Genomic DNA, 16,113 nt, shown 5'->3' on the forward strand with positions numbered 1-16,113 from the left:
GATGCAAACTATCAACCCAGTTGTCCCAGTGAAAATGAAAGGAAAGTGTATCTGCAACAGATCAGCAGGGAAGGTCTTTGACGTACATAGATAATCCGTTTTTTAATAAAAAAGTTCAAGGAGAGGACCTCTCCCCTCAGTGTCGTAAGAGGTTGCGTCCTGACAGTTTAAACCATAACTAATGTTATTATATTGAAACGTTTATCAGATCTTTGTGTAATAGCTAGCAGAATATCCAATATGGGTAAAGACTTGTGTAAGGAGACAATAAAAAGCCAAAGCTACATATTACCTGGTTCAAGATAGGATCTACACAGATGTAGCTAAGTTCTTACAGGATGTAGAAGACAGGAAAACTTCAAGTAGAAGACAGGAAAACTACAAGTAGAAGACAGGAAAACTACAAGTAGAGGACAGGAAAACTACAAGTAGAAGACAGGAAAACTACAAGTAGAGGACAAGAAAACTACAAGTAGAGGACAGGACAACTACAAGTAGAGGACAAGAAAACTACAAGTAGGGGGGACTAGAGCAACAGAACCAACACAACTGCTACATACAGAGAAGTCTGGCAATAAGAGCTGAGCGTATTACTACAAAGAAGTCTCAGTGAGCTATTAAGATAACTTTAATAAACAACCTGAAATAATCTAAAATCAGGTATGTGTTTTCAGTTGTTTATTCAACAAGACCATGCCCATTTCAAGCTTATCTTTCTAAAATATAAACAGTTAATGCAGAATATTTTGGAGAGTTAGCTGGCTAAGAAACAAACTAACCCTAACCCTGGTAGTATAGGATAAACTAACCCTAACCCTGGTAGTATAGGATAAACTAACCCTAACCCTGGTAGTATAGGATAAACTAACCCTAACCCTGGTAGTATAGGATAAACTAACCCTAACCCTGGTAGTATAGGATAAACTAACCCTAACCATGGTAGTATAGGATAAACTAACCCTAACCATGGTAGTATAGGATAAACTAACCCTAACCCTGGTAGTATAGGATAAACTAACCCTAACCCTGGTAGTATAGGATAAACTAACCCTAACCATGGTAGTATAGGATAAACTAACCCTAACCCTGGTAGTAGAGGATAAACTAACCCTAACCCTGGTAGTATAGGATAAACTAACCCTAACCCTGGTAGTATAGGATAAACTAACCCTAACCCTAACCCTGGTAGTATAGGAGAAACTAACCCTAACCCTGGTAATATAGGATAAACTAACCCTAACCCTGGTAGTATAGGATTAACTAACCCTAACCCTGGTAGTATAGGATAAACTAACCCTAACCCTGGTAGTATAGGATAAACTAACCCTAACCCTGGTAGTATAGGATAAACTAACCCGAACCCTGGTAGTATAGGATAAACTAACCCTAACCCTGGTAGTATAGGATAAACTAACCCTAACCCTGGTAGTATAGGATAAACTAACCCGAACCCTGGTAGTATAGGATAAACTAAACCTGGTAGTATAGGATAAACTAACCCTAACCCTGGTAGTATTGGATAAACTAACTCTAACCCTGGTAGTATAGGATAAACTAACCCTAACCCTGGTAGTATAGGATAAACTAACCGTGGTAGTATAGGAGAAACTAACCCGAACCCTGGTAGTATAGGATAAACTAACCCTAACCCTGGTAGTATAGGATAAACTAACCCTAACCCTGGTAGTATAGGATAAACTAACCCTAACCCTGGTAGTATAGGATAAACTAACCCTAACCCTGGTAGTATAGGATAAACTAACCCTAACCCTGGTAGTATAGGATAAACTAACCCTAACCCTGGTAGTATAGGATAAACTAAACCTGGTAGTATAGGATAAACTAACCCTAACCCTGGTAGTATTGGATAAACTAACTCTAACCCTGGTAGTGTAGGATAAACTAACCCTGGTAGTATAGGATAAACTAACCCTAACCCTGGTAGTATAGGATAAACTAACCCTAAACCTGGTAGTATAGGATAAACTAACCCTAACCCTGGTAGTATAGGATAAACTAACCCTAACCCTGGTAGTATAGGATAAACTAACCATGGTAGTATAGGATAAACTAACCCTAACCCTGGTAGTATTGGATAAACTAACCCTAAACCTGGTAGTATAGGATAAACTAACCCTAAATCTGGTAGTATAGGATAAACTAACCCTAAACCTGGTAGTATAGGATTAACTAACCCTAATCCTGGTAGTATAGGATAAACTAACCCTAACCCTGGTAGTATAGGATAAACTAACCGTGGTAGTATAGGATAAACTAACCCTAACCCTGGTAGTATAGGATAAACTAACCCTAACCCTGGTAGTATAGGATAAACTAACCCTAACCCTGGTAGTATAGGATAAACTAACCCTAATCCTGGTAGTATAGGATAAACTAACCCTAACCCTAACCCTGGTAGTATAGGATCAACTAACCCTAACCTTGGTAGTATAGGATAAACTAACCCTAACCCTGGTAGTATAGGATAAACTAACCGCTACGATGGCGTCCGCCGTTTGAGTTACTCCAGGAAGTGACGTTGTAGAAGGCTGACTGGGGTACTGCAGGCTAGCTCAGTGCTGCCCCCTCTCATTGACTAACTCAAGTTGAAGGCTGACCGGGGTACTGCAGGCTAGCTCAGTGCTGCCCCCTCTCATTGACTAACTCAAGTTGAAGGCTTACCGGGGTACTGCAGGCTAGCTCAGTGCTGCCCCCTCTCATTGACTAACTCAAGTTGAAGGCTGACCGGGGTACTGCAGGCTAGCTCAGTGCTGCCCCCTCTCATTGACTAACTCAAGTTGAAGGCTTACCGGGGTACTGCAGGCTAGCTCAGTGCTGCCCCCTCTCATTGACTAACTCAAATTGAAGGCTGACCGGGGTACTGCAGGCTAGCTCAGTGCTGCCCCCTCTCATTGACTAACTCAAGTTGAAGGCTGACCGGGGTACTGCAGGCTAGCTCAGTGCTGCCCCCTCTCATTGACTGACTCAAGTCAAAGGCTAATTCTGGGTACTGCACTCCTATAGCAACTAAATTATCCTTAGAATTATCCTTTAACTTCTTCCGTGTGCAAATTTTCAAAAATGATCGGTTCAAGAACATACATCTGGTGTTTTAGAAACTATTTGTCGGTCTTGAACTTCCGCGGCTTCAATGAGAGGGGGGGGAAGTCATCCTCCCCTGGCGACAACGGACAGTTACCAGTGTTTCTGTTTGCTCTGAACATGACTCTGTGCGATATGCTTGAACTGCCTGTGTGAGATTAAAACCATTGTCTTCTTCTCTGATCCCTGTGATGTACTGTACTGTACTGTACTGTACTGTAGGCTGTGTGTCCTAAACGGCACTATAGTTCCTATAAAGCGCACTACTTTTGGCCAAGGGCACCCCATAGGAAAAAGGGTGCCATTTGGGACACTGCATTAGACACAAAAGGCTGATGGAATTCAAACTCAATGACAAAGGTCACCCTTCTTCAGCTCCAGGAGGATGTTACTGTATCCTTCCTGTCAGGAGATGCCATGTGTTTCTACACACACGCACGCACGCACGCACGCATGCACACACACACACACACACACACACACACACACACACACACACACACACACACACACACACACACACACATTCTTGTTCTCTCACAGTTTGAACCAGAAGTGATTATCACCATAGCCAGGTGGTAGAATGTCCTGCCCGGTACGTCGATGACTTTAAACTGATGTTGCTCATCCCAACATGGGCCAGTTGCTGCTCACTTTACACTTAACAATCCCCCAGGAGTCAACATGGGCCAGTTGCTGCTCACTTTACACTTAACAATCCCCCAGGAGTCAACATGGGCCAGTTGCTGCTCACTTTACACTTAACAATCCCCCAGGAGTCAACATGGGCCAGTTGCTGCTCACTTTACACTTAACAATCCCCCAGGAGTCAACCTGGGCCAGGCACTCATCTTCCCTAATGCCATGCGTTTCTTAGTACTCCTCTTCCTCAAAACCTTCCATGTTCCCTGTTCTCTCCCTGTTCTCTGTTCTCTCCCTGTTCCATAGTCCCTGTTATCTAACTGTTCTCTGTTCTCTCCCTGTTCTCTCTCTGTTCTCTCCCTGTTCTCTCCCTGTTCTCTCCCTGTTCTCTCCCTGTTCCCTGTTCTCTCCCTGTTCCCTGTTTTCTGTTCTCTCCCTGTTCTCCCCTTGTTCTCTCCCTGTCCTCTCCCTGTTCTCTCCCTGTTCTCTCTCTGTTCTCTCCCTGTTCTCTCCCTGTTCTCTCCCTGTTCTCTCCCTGTTCCCTGTTCTCTCCCTGTTCCCTGTTTTCTGTTCTCTCCCTGTTCTCCCCTTGTTCTCTCCCTGTCCTCTCCCTGTCCTCTCCCTGTTCTCTCCCTGTTCTCTCCCTGTTCTCTCCCTGTTCTCTCCCTGTTCTCTCCCTGTTCCCTGTTCTCTCCCTGTTCTCCCCTTGTTCTCTCCCTGTTCTCTCCCTGTTCTCTCCCTGTTCTCTCCCTGTTCACCCCTTGTTCTCTCCCTGTCCTCTCCCTGTTCTCTCCCTGTTCTCTCCCTGTTCTCTCCCTGTTCCCTCCTTGTTCTCTCCCTGTTCTCTCCCTGTTCTCTCCCTGTTCTCTCCCTGTTCTCCCCTTGTTCTCTCCCTGTTCTCTCCCTGTTCCCTGTTCTCTCCCTGTTCTCTCCCTGTTCTCTCCCTGTTCTCCCCTTGTTCTCTCCCTGTTCTCTCCCTGTTCTCTCCCTGTTCTCTCCCTGTTCTCCCCTTGTTCTCTCCCTGTTCTCTCCCTGTTCTCTCCCTGTTCTCCCCTTGTTCTCTCCCTGTTCTCTCCCTGTTCTCTCCCTGTTCTCTCCCTGTTCTCCCCTTGTTCTCTCCCTGTTCTCTCCCTGTTCTCCCCTTGTTCTCTCCCTGTTCTCTCCCTGTTCTCTCCCTGTTCTCTCCCTGTTCTCCCCTTGTTCTCTCCCTGTTCTCTCCCTGTTCTCTCCCTGTTCTCTCCCTGTTCTCCCCTTGTTCTCTCCCTGTTCTCTCCCTGTTCTCCCCTTGTTCTCTCCCTGTTCTCTCCCTGTTCTCTCCCTGTTCTCCCCTTGTTCTCTCCCTGTTCTCTCCCTGTTCTCTCCCTGTTCTCTCCCTGTTCTCTCCTTGTTCTCTCCCTGTTCTCTCCCTGTTCTCTCCCTGTTCTCTCCCTGTTCTCTCCCTGTTCTCTCCCTGTTCTCCCCTTGTTCTCCCCTTGTTCTCCCCTTGTTCTCTCCCTATTCTCTCCTTGTTCTCTCCCTGTTCTCTCCCTGTTCTCTCCCTGTTCTCCCCTTGTTCTCTCCCTGTTCTCTCCTTGTTCTCTCCCTGTTCTCTCCCTGTTCTACCCTTGTTCTCTCCCTGTTCTCCCCTTGTTCTCCCCTTGTTCTCTCCCTATTCTCTCCTTGTTCTCTCCCTGTTCTCTCCCTGTTCTCTCCCTGTTCTCCCCTTGTTCTCTCCCTGTTCTCTCCTTGTTCTCTCCCTGTTCTCTCCCTGTTCTCCCCTTGTTCTCTCCCTGTTCTCTCCCTGTTCTCTCCCTGTTCCCTGTTCTCTCCCTGTTCCCTGTTCTCTCCCTGTTCTATCTGGATGTTACTCATTGACTGTTACCAGTATTAACGGTTTATACATGTGATTAATCCTATCAGCTTCCCCTCCCGCTCTGCTTTAAATCTCTGGAAACAGACAGACTCCCTCTTTCTCAGGAAACAGACAGTGTGAATTCCTTCCTTCCTTCTATTTTATTTATATTTTTACTCAACCATCAGTTCATAATAAACATGTTTTTTCTTTCCGTCTCACTCTCTCTCTCTGTCTCTCTCTCGCGCTCATTTTCTCTCTCTCTCTGTCTCTCTCTCTCTCTCTCTCGCTCTCTCTCTCTCTCTCTCTCTCTCTCACTCGCTCTCTCTCTCTGTCTCTGTCGGTCACTCTGTCTCTGTCTCTCTTGTTGCCCCTTAATCCAAGCACACTTTGAGGTGTTAGGAGGGGTCATTGAGGGGTGCCATGGCTGTGCCCCTGAGCTGTTTGCAGCGATGTTGAAATGAGGAATAGTCTCCTCCGTTAAGGTACCAAAGGCTTTTCCATTGCATTCTCCACCAATGTCGACCTAATGATGGGATGCCACACAATGTATAAGAACGAATGTATTGCTGACTCGTTCAGTTGGGCCCCTGTCGTCGTTTCGATGGGGCCTGGAAATGCTTGTTAGGGAAGGGCTTTCACATGTAATGGAACTGTATTGACGCTCAGAAACATTCCCAACCAGGTGAAGCTTGAAAATGGGGCCTGAAGACTTGTTGTTTATTAAAATACCAGGCCCATCACCATGCGATTAATAGACGCTGTATGAATATGTGTGATAACTGATGTTAAGTGGGACGAGTAGGGCACCCCAACCCCCCCTTCATGTGTCAGGGATCGGGAACTCCTCGCCCTGCTTCACGACCTTCAAAAGGGGGGCCCACTCTGGCTTTGATTCTCTACACAAGAATAGAAAAACATATTTTGGCCCTGACATTTCACTGCCATATGCTAAAATATACCCGCCAAGCTAATCACAAAATCTATATTCCTTGATGGCGCCTGCCTGAATTCCCCCACCACTTCATTCTCCCTCCCTCCCTCCCTCCTCCTCCTCCCTCTCCTTGTCCTCCTCGACAATTACTTGAATTACTAGTTTATTGGCAAAGTAGGCAAACTTAAGCATGAAATTCCAACAAAAAATGATGAGCCATCATATTCATTTCATAAAATATCTAATAATGAAAGAAAAGCATTGTAATTTTGAATTCTGTAAAGTTAGCGTGTCATTAACGAGAAATTAACTGGTTTCTAACGACCTAGATGGAAAGCTACTGAGGATGGTAGCTGATTATATTCCCTCTCCTGTTTGTCATATCTTTAGTCTGAGTCTGGAGAAAAGTGTTTGTCCTCAGACCTGGAGGGCAGTAAAAGTCATTCCGCTACCCAAGAATAGTAAAGCACCTTTTACTGGTCCTAACAGCCGACCAATCAGCTTGCTGCCGACTCTTAGCCAAGTTTTGGAGAAAGAAAATGTGTTTGACCAGATACAATGCTATTTCTCTGTAAACAAATTAACAACAGTCTTTCAGCATGTTTATAGAGAAGGGATGCAATGACAATGTACTGTACTGACAAAAAAAATGACTGATGATTGGCTGAAAGAAATTGATAATAAGAAGATTGTGGGAGCTGTTTTGTTAGATTTCAGTGCAGCCGTTGATATTATTGACCATAATCTGTTAATGAAAAAAACGTACACTAATATTCAAAAGTTTGGGATCACTTAAATCAAATCAAATTAAATCAAATGTATTTATATAGCCCTTCTTACATCAGCTGATATCTCAAAGTGCTGTACAGAAACCCAGCCTAAAACCCAGCCTAAAATTTCTAAAACTTAGAAATGTCTTTGTTTTGAAAGAAAAGCCCCTTTTTTTGTCCATTAAAATAACAACAAATTGATCAGAAATACAGTGTAGACATTGTTAATATTGTAAATGACTATTGTAGCTGGAAACGGCAGATTTTTTAATGGAATATCTACATAGGCGTACAGAGGCCCATTATCAGCAACCATCACTCCTGTGTTCCAATGGCACGTTGTGTTAGCTAATCCAAGTTTATCATTTTAAAAGGCTAATTGATCATTAGAAAACCCTTTTGCAATTATGTTAGCACAGCTGAAACCTGTTGTTCTGATTGAAGAAGCAATAAAACTGGCCTTCTTTAGACTAGTTGAGTATCTGGAGCATCAGCATTGGTGGGTTCAATTACAGGCTCAAAATGGCCAGAAACAAAGACCTTTCTTCTGAAACTTGTCAGTCTATTCTTGTTCTGAGAAATGAAGGATATTCCATGCGAGAAATTGCCAAGACACTGAAGATCTCGTACAACGCTGTGTGCTACTCCCTTCATAGAACAGCGCAAACTGGCTCTAACCAGAATAGAAATAGGAGTGGGAGGCCCCGGTGCACAACTGAGCAAGAGGACAAGTACATTAGAGTGTCTAGTTTGAGACACTCCTCCAAATCTGGACCCTTCTGGGAGGGAGAGGAGTCCACAGCTGCAGTGTATTTTTGCTTAAGCCTAAGATTCTCCCACTTCTTTTTCACCCATGCGGGTGACAGCTGGCCCCTCCAGCACACACTCCTTCACGTAGATCCTGAGAAGACATAAGATAACCTTCAAAATTAACCAAAACATGAGTAGTGTTGTGTGAACTTTTTGTAGATAGGCTGCCACATTCTTTATCAAATTGGAGGGAAAGAAGGTGAAACCGTAACGAGTGGAGCTTACCATTTACTTTCATCATAACAGGGGCGTATTCAAAACCTTAAACGGAAGGTTTAATGGAACGAAATGGGGAGGGACCTTAATAATTTTGCCCAATAGAAACTCTCATTTTGCTTCCGTTTGGTTCTTAACCTCTCTCGGGTATGTGGGACGAAATCTTCCCACCCTATTCAACAGCCAGTGAGAAATCAGAGCGCCAAATTTAAAACCACAAAATGTCATAATTCAAAGTTCTCAAACATAGGACTATTTTACACCATTTTATAGATACACTTCTCCTGAATTGAACCACGTTGTCCGATTTCCAAAAGGCTTTACAGCGAAAGCAAAACATTAGATTATGTTAGGAGAGTACATCGACACAATAACCACACAGCCATTTTCTAAGCAACTAGCATGCATCACAAATACGCTTCAAACAACTTTCTAAAGACTGTTGACATCTAGTGGAAGCCTTAGGAAGTGCAAAATGAACCCTAACTCACCGTGTGTTCGATTGGCAATGACTTGAAAGGACTACAAGCACCAGAATTCTCACTTCCTGCTTAGATTTTTCTCAGGATTTTGCCTGCCATATGAGTTGTGTTATACTCACAGACATCATTCAAACAGTTTTAGAAACTTCAGAGTGTTTTCTATCCAAATCTACTAATAATATGCATATTCCAGTTCCTGGGCCCGAGTAGTAGGCCGTTAAATTTGGGTACGTTTTTCATCCGGCCGTGAAAATACTGCCCCCTACCCTAGTGAAGTTAAACGGTAAACGGTGTGGTGTAAATTCAAGAAGTCAATATTAAATGAATGATTATCAGTTAATTACAGTTAATTACAGTTAATTACAGTTACAGTTACAACAAACACACGTACAAAGTACAAAAATGGTTTATAAAAAAAGAAAATAATGTACCCCTTTTTGTGGTGTCCAATTGGTAGTTACAGTCTTGTCTCATCGCTGCAACTCCCGTACGGACTCAGGAGAGGTGTGCGTCCTCCGAAACACAACTGCTTTTTGACAGAATGCCCACTTAACCCAGAAGCCAGCCTCACCAACATGCCAGAGGAAACACAGTACACCTGGAAACCGTGTCAGCATACACTGCGCCTGGCCCGCCACAGGAGTCGCTAGTGCGCGATGGGACAAGGACATCCCTGCCGGCCAAACACTCTCCTAACCCGGACGAAGCTGGGCCAATTGTGTACCGCCCCATGTGTCTCCCGGTCACGGCAGAGCCTGGACTTGTACCCAGAATCTCTAGTGGCACAGCCACTGCCTTAGACCACTGCACCACTCGGGAGGCCACCAACTACAAGTCTGTCACAAGCTCCCCCGGTGCAGTCCCTTCAAGTCCTCTTATATACTGCCACACAAAAGGGGGTTGGTTCCTGCAGGTGACTGGCTGTTATCTTCCCAAGAAACTGAGCAATGTCTCCTATCTTAACTTCCAGAACATATTCTGGGTGTTCTGCCAATTGATCTGAGGAGGAGGTCACAGTTATCTGCACGAACCAAGATAGAGAGGAGAGAAGATGCCTACTGTGTACAATTCAAGTCTCTTTTTTTTTTTGGCAACAGAAATTAGCGTTTCTATTGGACAGGTTCAGCATACAGGGAGGGACCTACCTGAATCTGTCCAATAGAAACAGCATACGGGGAGGGACCGACCTGAATCTGTCCAATAGAAACACTCGTTTTTGTTGCAAAACAGAACGTTTTGCAGCTGTTTGGAGTAATGATTACACCCCAATTGGTAATGAAACTAGCTAGCTATCCAACTAGGTTAACGTTAACGTTAGACATGAAGTTGCCACTCGACAGCAAGTCAGTAGCGTATCCACATATCTAACTGAAAGCTGATTATCAGTTGTTGTCAATGCCGAAATGGTTATGACATCCGTTATTTAAAGTATACTCGATTTTCAAAATGTTAAAATACTATAAAGCTTTATTTTTGTTTCTCTTTTTGCATACTCAAAAGGCCTACTATCTAGGACGCAAGTAGGGTACACATGGGGACACAAGTAGGGTACACGTGGGGACACAAGTAGGGTACACATGGGGACACATGCATAGAATCGTGAGAATCACAATATGTAACACATAGGCACCTAAATATCATAATATCATGATAATATGGTATCGTGAGGTCCCTGTCCATTCGTAGCCCTAGACAGACGAAAAGACAGGCAGACAGACAGACAGACAGACAGACAGACAGACAGACAGACAGACAGACAGACAGACAGACAGACAGACAGAGAGAGATGAAAAGATAGACATGCAGACAGACAGACAGACAGACAGACAGACAGACAGACAGACAGACAGACAGACAGACAGACAGAGATGAAAAGATAGACATGCAGACAGAGACGGAAAGATAGACAGACAGACAGACAGAAATGACAGGCAGACAGAGAGACAGACAGGCTATGATGCAGTACCAAAGTCAGATACATTTCTTTTGTCTCAATCAACATAATACAAACTGGCTTCTTCAGTCTGTAGAAATCACATTGCGGTGACCACATCCAGTATGTAATTGTCTGGGGTTTTCACTAGTTCTTGGTTTAGTACAAAATGTAGATGAGCCGTTAGTATCTAGAGAGAAGCTAGGGGGCGGTGTAGCTTCACTCAAGGGCACCACTGGCCTACTCCACGTCTTTCCAGACTCCTCTCCACAGCACTGGTTTGATTTTATCAACATTATTTACCTTTAGAATTCTGACAATGATAAAGAATTGGGACAAAGGATTGTGTCGTGGGTTCTGACTGCGGTACCAGGGGACAGACAGAAAAGACAGGCAGACAGGTAGACAGAGACAGACAGATAGACAGACAGACAAGCAGACAGGCAGAAAGACAGGCAGACAGACAGACAGACAGGCAGTCAGAAACACAGACAGACAGACAGAGACAGACAGACAGACAAAACGATAGACAGAGAGACAGAGACAGACAGAGACAGACAGACAGGCAAAAAGACAAGCAAAAAGACAGGCAGAAAGACAGGCAGGCAGAAACACAGACAGACAGACAGACAGACAGACAGACAGACAGACAGACAGACAGACAGACAGAAAGACAGGCAGAAAGACAGACAGACAGACAGACAGACAGACAGACAGACAGACAGACAGACAGACAGACAGACAGACAGACAGACAGACAGATATGGAATAAGATTCCATTGGGGATGGAGACCAATTGAACTGGACCGAGTGATGTGGACCTGTCTGTCTGTCTGTCTGTCTGTCTGTCTGTCTGTCTGTCTGTCTGGGGTACTAAACTGTGTCTGGGGTAGTAATCCCTGTCTGGGGTACTAGTCTGTTCTCCACCTCCTCCTCCACCTCCTCCTACTCTTGTAACACCTCCACCTCCTCCTCCTCCACCTCCACCTCTCCGTCCTGCTCTGTCTCTGTCTCTGTCCCGTACTGTCCTGTCTCCGTCCTGTCTCTCTCCTGCCCTGTTTCTGTCCTAACTCTGTTCCGTCTCTGTGCTGTCTCTTTCCTGTCCTGTCTTCGTCCTGTCCTGTCTCTGTCCTGTCTCAGTCCTGTCCTGTCTCTGTCCTGTCTCAGTCCTGTCCTGTCTCTGTCCTGTCTCCGTCCTGTCCTGTCTCTGTCCTGTCTCCGTCCTGTCCTGTCTCTGTCCTGTCTCTGTCCTGTCCTGTCTTTGTCCTGTCTCCGTCCTGTCCTGTCTCTGTCCTGTCTCTTTTATGTCTCTGTCCTGTCCTGTCCAAGCCCCTGTCCTGTCTGTCAGTCTATCGGGATGTTTTTGCAGCCAACGTGGAAAATAATGGTGTTGTGTTGTATGAACCATGGGAGAGGTGGCTCCAGTGCTTTGAGGTTAGGGTCGGGCGGATGTTTTTGTGGGATATTCCAAATGCTTGTATCACAAGAATCAAGTACATTTTTTATTTATTTTAAGAGCGTTTATGAATGCTTGTTCTCATGTTGTCTTTTTGGTCTTAGCGCCTTCTGTGCCGTGTGCACCTTCACATTTACACACCCGAAATCAAATCAAATTGTCACATGCGCCGAACACAGCAGGTGTAGACCTTACAGTGAAATGCTTAATTACGAGCCCTTAACCAACAAGGCAGTTCAAGAAATAGAGTTAAGAAAATATATTCACTAAATAAACTAAAGTACATTTTTTAAATTAAAAGTAACACAATAAAATAACAATAGTGAGGCTATATACAGGGGGTACCGAGTCAATGTGTGGGGGTACAAGTTAGTCGAGGTAATTTATGCATAGATAATAAACAGTGTGTAGCTGCAGTGTACAACAAAATGGCGGTGGGGGGGGGTCTCAATGTAAATAGTCAAAGTGGTCATTTGATTAATTGTTCAGTAGTTTTATGGCTTGGGGGTAAAAGCTGTTAATTAAGGAGCCTTTTTGGTTGTAGACTTGGCGCTCCGGTACTGCTTGCCGTGTGATAACAGAGAGAACAGTCTATGACTAGGGTGACTGGAGTCTTTGACAATTTTTTGGGCCTAGCTCTGACACCTCCTAGTATTTAGGTCCTGGATGGCAGGATGCTTGGCCCCAGTGATGTACTGGGCCATACGCACTACCCTCTGTAGAGCCTTACAGTTGGATACCGATCAGTTGCCATACCAGGTGGTGATGAAACCAGTCATTGATGCTCTTGATGGTGCAGCTGTATAACTTTCTGAGGATCTGGGGGACCCATACCAAATCTCCTGAAGGGGAAAAGGTGTTGTCCTTCCCTCTTCACGACTGTCTTGGTGTGTTTGGACCATGATAGTTCGTTGGTAATGTGGACACCAAGGAACTTGAAACTGTCTACCCGTTCCAGAACAGCCCCATCGATGTTAATGGGGGCCAGTTATGGTTGAACAGGGAGTACAGGAGGGGACTGAGCACGCACCCCTGAGGGGCCTCCGTGTTGAGGATCAGTGTGGCGAATGTGTTGTTACCTACCCTCACCACCTGGGGGGCGGCCTGTCAGGAAGTCCAGGATCCAGTTGCAGAGGGAGGTGTTTAGTCCCAGGATCCTTAGCTTATTGATGAGCTTTGAGGGTACTATGGTGTTGAACGCTGAGCTGTAGTCAATGAGTAGCATTCTCACATAGATGTTCCTTTTGTCCAGGTGTGAAAGGGCAGTGTGGAGTGCAATAGAGATTGCATCATCTGTGGATCTGTTGGTGCGGTATGCAAATTGGAGTGGGTCTAGGGTTTCTGGGATAATGGTGTTGATATGAGCCATGACCAGCCTTTCAAAGTACTTCATGGCTACAGACGTGAGTGTTACGGGTCGGTAGTCATTTAGGCAGGTTGCCTTGGTGTTCTTGGGCACAGGGACTATGGTGGTCTGCTTGAAACGTAGGTATTACAGACTCAGACAGGGAGAGGTTGAAAATGTCAGTGAAGACCCTTGCCAGTTGGTCAGCGCATGCTCGGAGTACACGTCCTGGTAATCTGTCTGGCCCTGCGGCCTTGTGAATGTTGACCTGTTTAAAGGTCTTACTGACATTGGCTGCGGAGAGCGTGATCACACAGTCGTCCGGAACAGCAATTCCATTCAGCAATGTTCCAACATCTAGTGGAAAGCCTTCCCAGAAGAGTGGAGGCTGTTACAGGAGCAAAGGGGGGGACCAACTCCATATTAATTCCCATGATTTTGGAATGAGATGTTATACGAGCAGGGTGTTCACATACATACGGTTTCACAGCGGACTGATATTTATTTATCCTCCCAGAGTTCAGAGAATTCTCCTCATTTACATGAAATGCAAAACACACAAAACCCTTTCTCCACAACAACAGTGAGGTGACGTCTCGCTGGGCCTTTCGGGGGAAATACGATCCCTTCATGGCACCTTATAAACACTCTTAAAACAAAAGGTTCCAAAAGAGTTCTTCCACTGTCCCCATAGGATAACCCTTTTTTGATCCAGGTAGAACCCTTTTTTGATCCAGGTAGAACCCTTTTTTGATCCAGGTAGAACCCTTTTTTGATCCAGGTAGAACCCTTTTGTGTTCCAGGTAGAACCCTCTGTGGAAAGGGTTCTTTAAATGTTTCCCCTATGTGGAACGTCGAAGAACCTGTTTAGGTTCTAGATTATTTTTTCTCTAAGAGGGTAGTGCACTATTTCTGAACAAGACCCACAGAGCTCTGGTCTAAAGGTGAGCACTAAACAGGGAATAGGGCTCTGGTCTAAAGGTGAGCACTAAACAGGGAATAGGGCTCTGGTCTAAAGGTGAGCACTAAACAGGGAATAGGGCTCTGGTCTAAAGGTGAGCACTAAACAGGGAAGAGGGCTCTGGTCTAAAGGTGAGCACTAAACAGGGAATAGGGCTCTGGTCTAAAGGTGAGCACTAAACAGGGAAGAGGGCTCTGGTCTAAAGGTGAGCACTAAACAGGGAATAGGGCTCTGGTCTAAAGGTGAGCACTAAACACGGAATAGGGCTCTGGTCTAAAGGTGAGCACTAAACAGGGAATAGGGCTCCGGTCTAAAGGTGAGCACTAAACAGGGAATAGGGCTCCGGTCTAAAGGTGAGCACTAAACAGGGAATAGGGCTCTGGTCTAAAGGTGAGCACTAAACAGGGAATAGGGCTCTGGTCTAAAGGTGAGCACTAAACAGGGAATAGGGCTCTGGTCTAAAGGTGAGCACTAAACAGGGAATAGGGCTCTGGTCTAAAGGTGAGTACTAAACAGGGAATAGGGCTCTGGTCTAAAGGTGAGCACTAAACAGGGAATAGGGCTCTGGTCTAAAGGTGAGCACTAAACAGGGAATAGGGCTCTGGTCTAAAGGTGAGCACTAAACAGGGAATAGGGCTCAGGTCTAAAGGTGAGCACTAAACAGGGAAGAGGGCTCTGGTCTAAAGGTGAGCACTAAACACGGAATAGGGCTCTGGTCTAAAGGTGAGTACTAAACAGGGAATAGGGCTCTGGTCTAAAGGTGAGCACTAAACAGGGAATAGGGCTCTGGTCTAAAGGTGAGCACTAAACAGGGAATAGGGCTCTGGTCTAAAGGTGAGCATTGTATAGAGTATAGAGCTCTGGTTTAACGGAGAACACTATATATGGAACAGAGCTCTGGTCAAAAGGAGAGCATTATATAGGAATTAGAGCTCTGGTCTAAAGGGGAGCACTATATAGGGAATAGAGCTCAGAGTGTCCGACTGTCCTCCCGGCTAGACGACCCAACAGGTTCAGAGTGTCCGACTGTCCTCCTGGCTAGACGACCCGACAGGTTCAGAGTGTCTGACTGTCCTCCCGGCTAGACGACCCAACAGGTTCAGAGTGTCCGACTGTCCTCCCGGCTAGACGACCCGACAGGTTCAGAGTGTCTGACTGTCCTCCCGGCTAGACGACCGGACAGGTTCAGAGTGTCCGACTGTCCTCCCGGCTAGACGACCGGACAGGTTCAGAGTGTCCGACTGTCCTCCCGGCTAGACGACCCAACAGGTTCAGAGTGTCCGACTGTCCTCCCGGCTAGACGACCCAACAGGTTCAGAGTGTCCGACTGTCCTCCTGGCTAGACGACCCGACAGGTTCAGAGTGTCTGACTGTCCTCCCAGCTAGACGACCCAACAGGTTCAGAGTGTCTGACTGTCCTCCCAGCTAGACGACCCAACAGGTTCAGAGTGTCTGACTGTCCTCCCAGCTAGACGACCCAACAGGTTCAGAGTGTCCGACTGTCCTCCCGGCTAGACGACCCGACAGGTTCAGAGTGTCCGACTGTCCTCCCGGCTAGACGACCCGACAGGTTCAGAGTGTCCGACTGTCCTCCCGGCCCAACGACCCGACAGGTTCAGAGTGTCTGACTG

The sequence above is a fragment of the Salmo salar genome, chromosome ssa24 (assembly GCF_905237065.1).
Source record: "Salmo salar chromosome ssa24, Ssal_v3.1, whole genome shotgun sequence".
Taxonomy (NCBI): domain Eukaryota; kingdom Metazoa; phylum Chordata; class Actinopteri; order Salmoniformes; family Salmonidae; genus Salmo; species Salmo salar.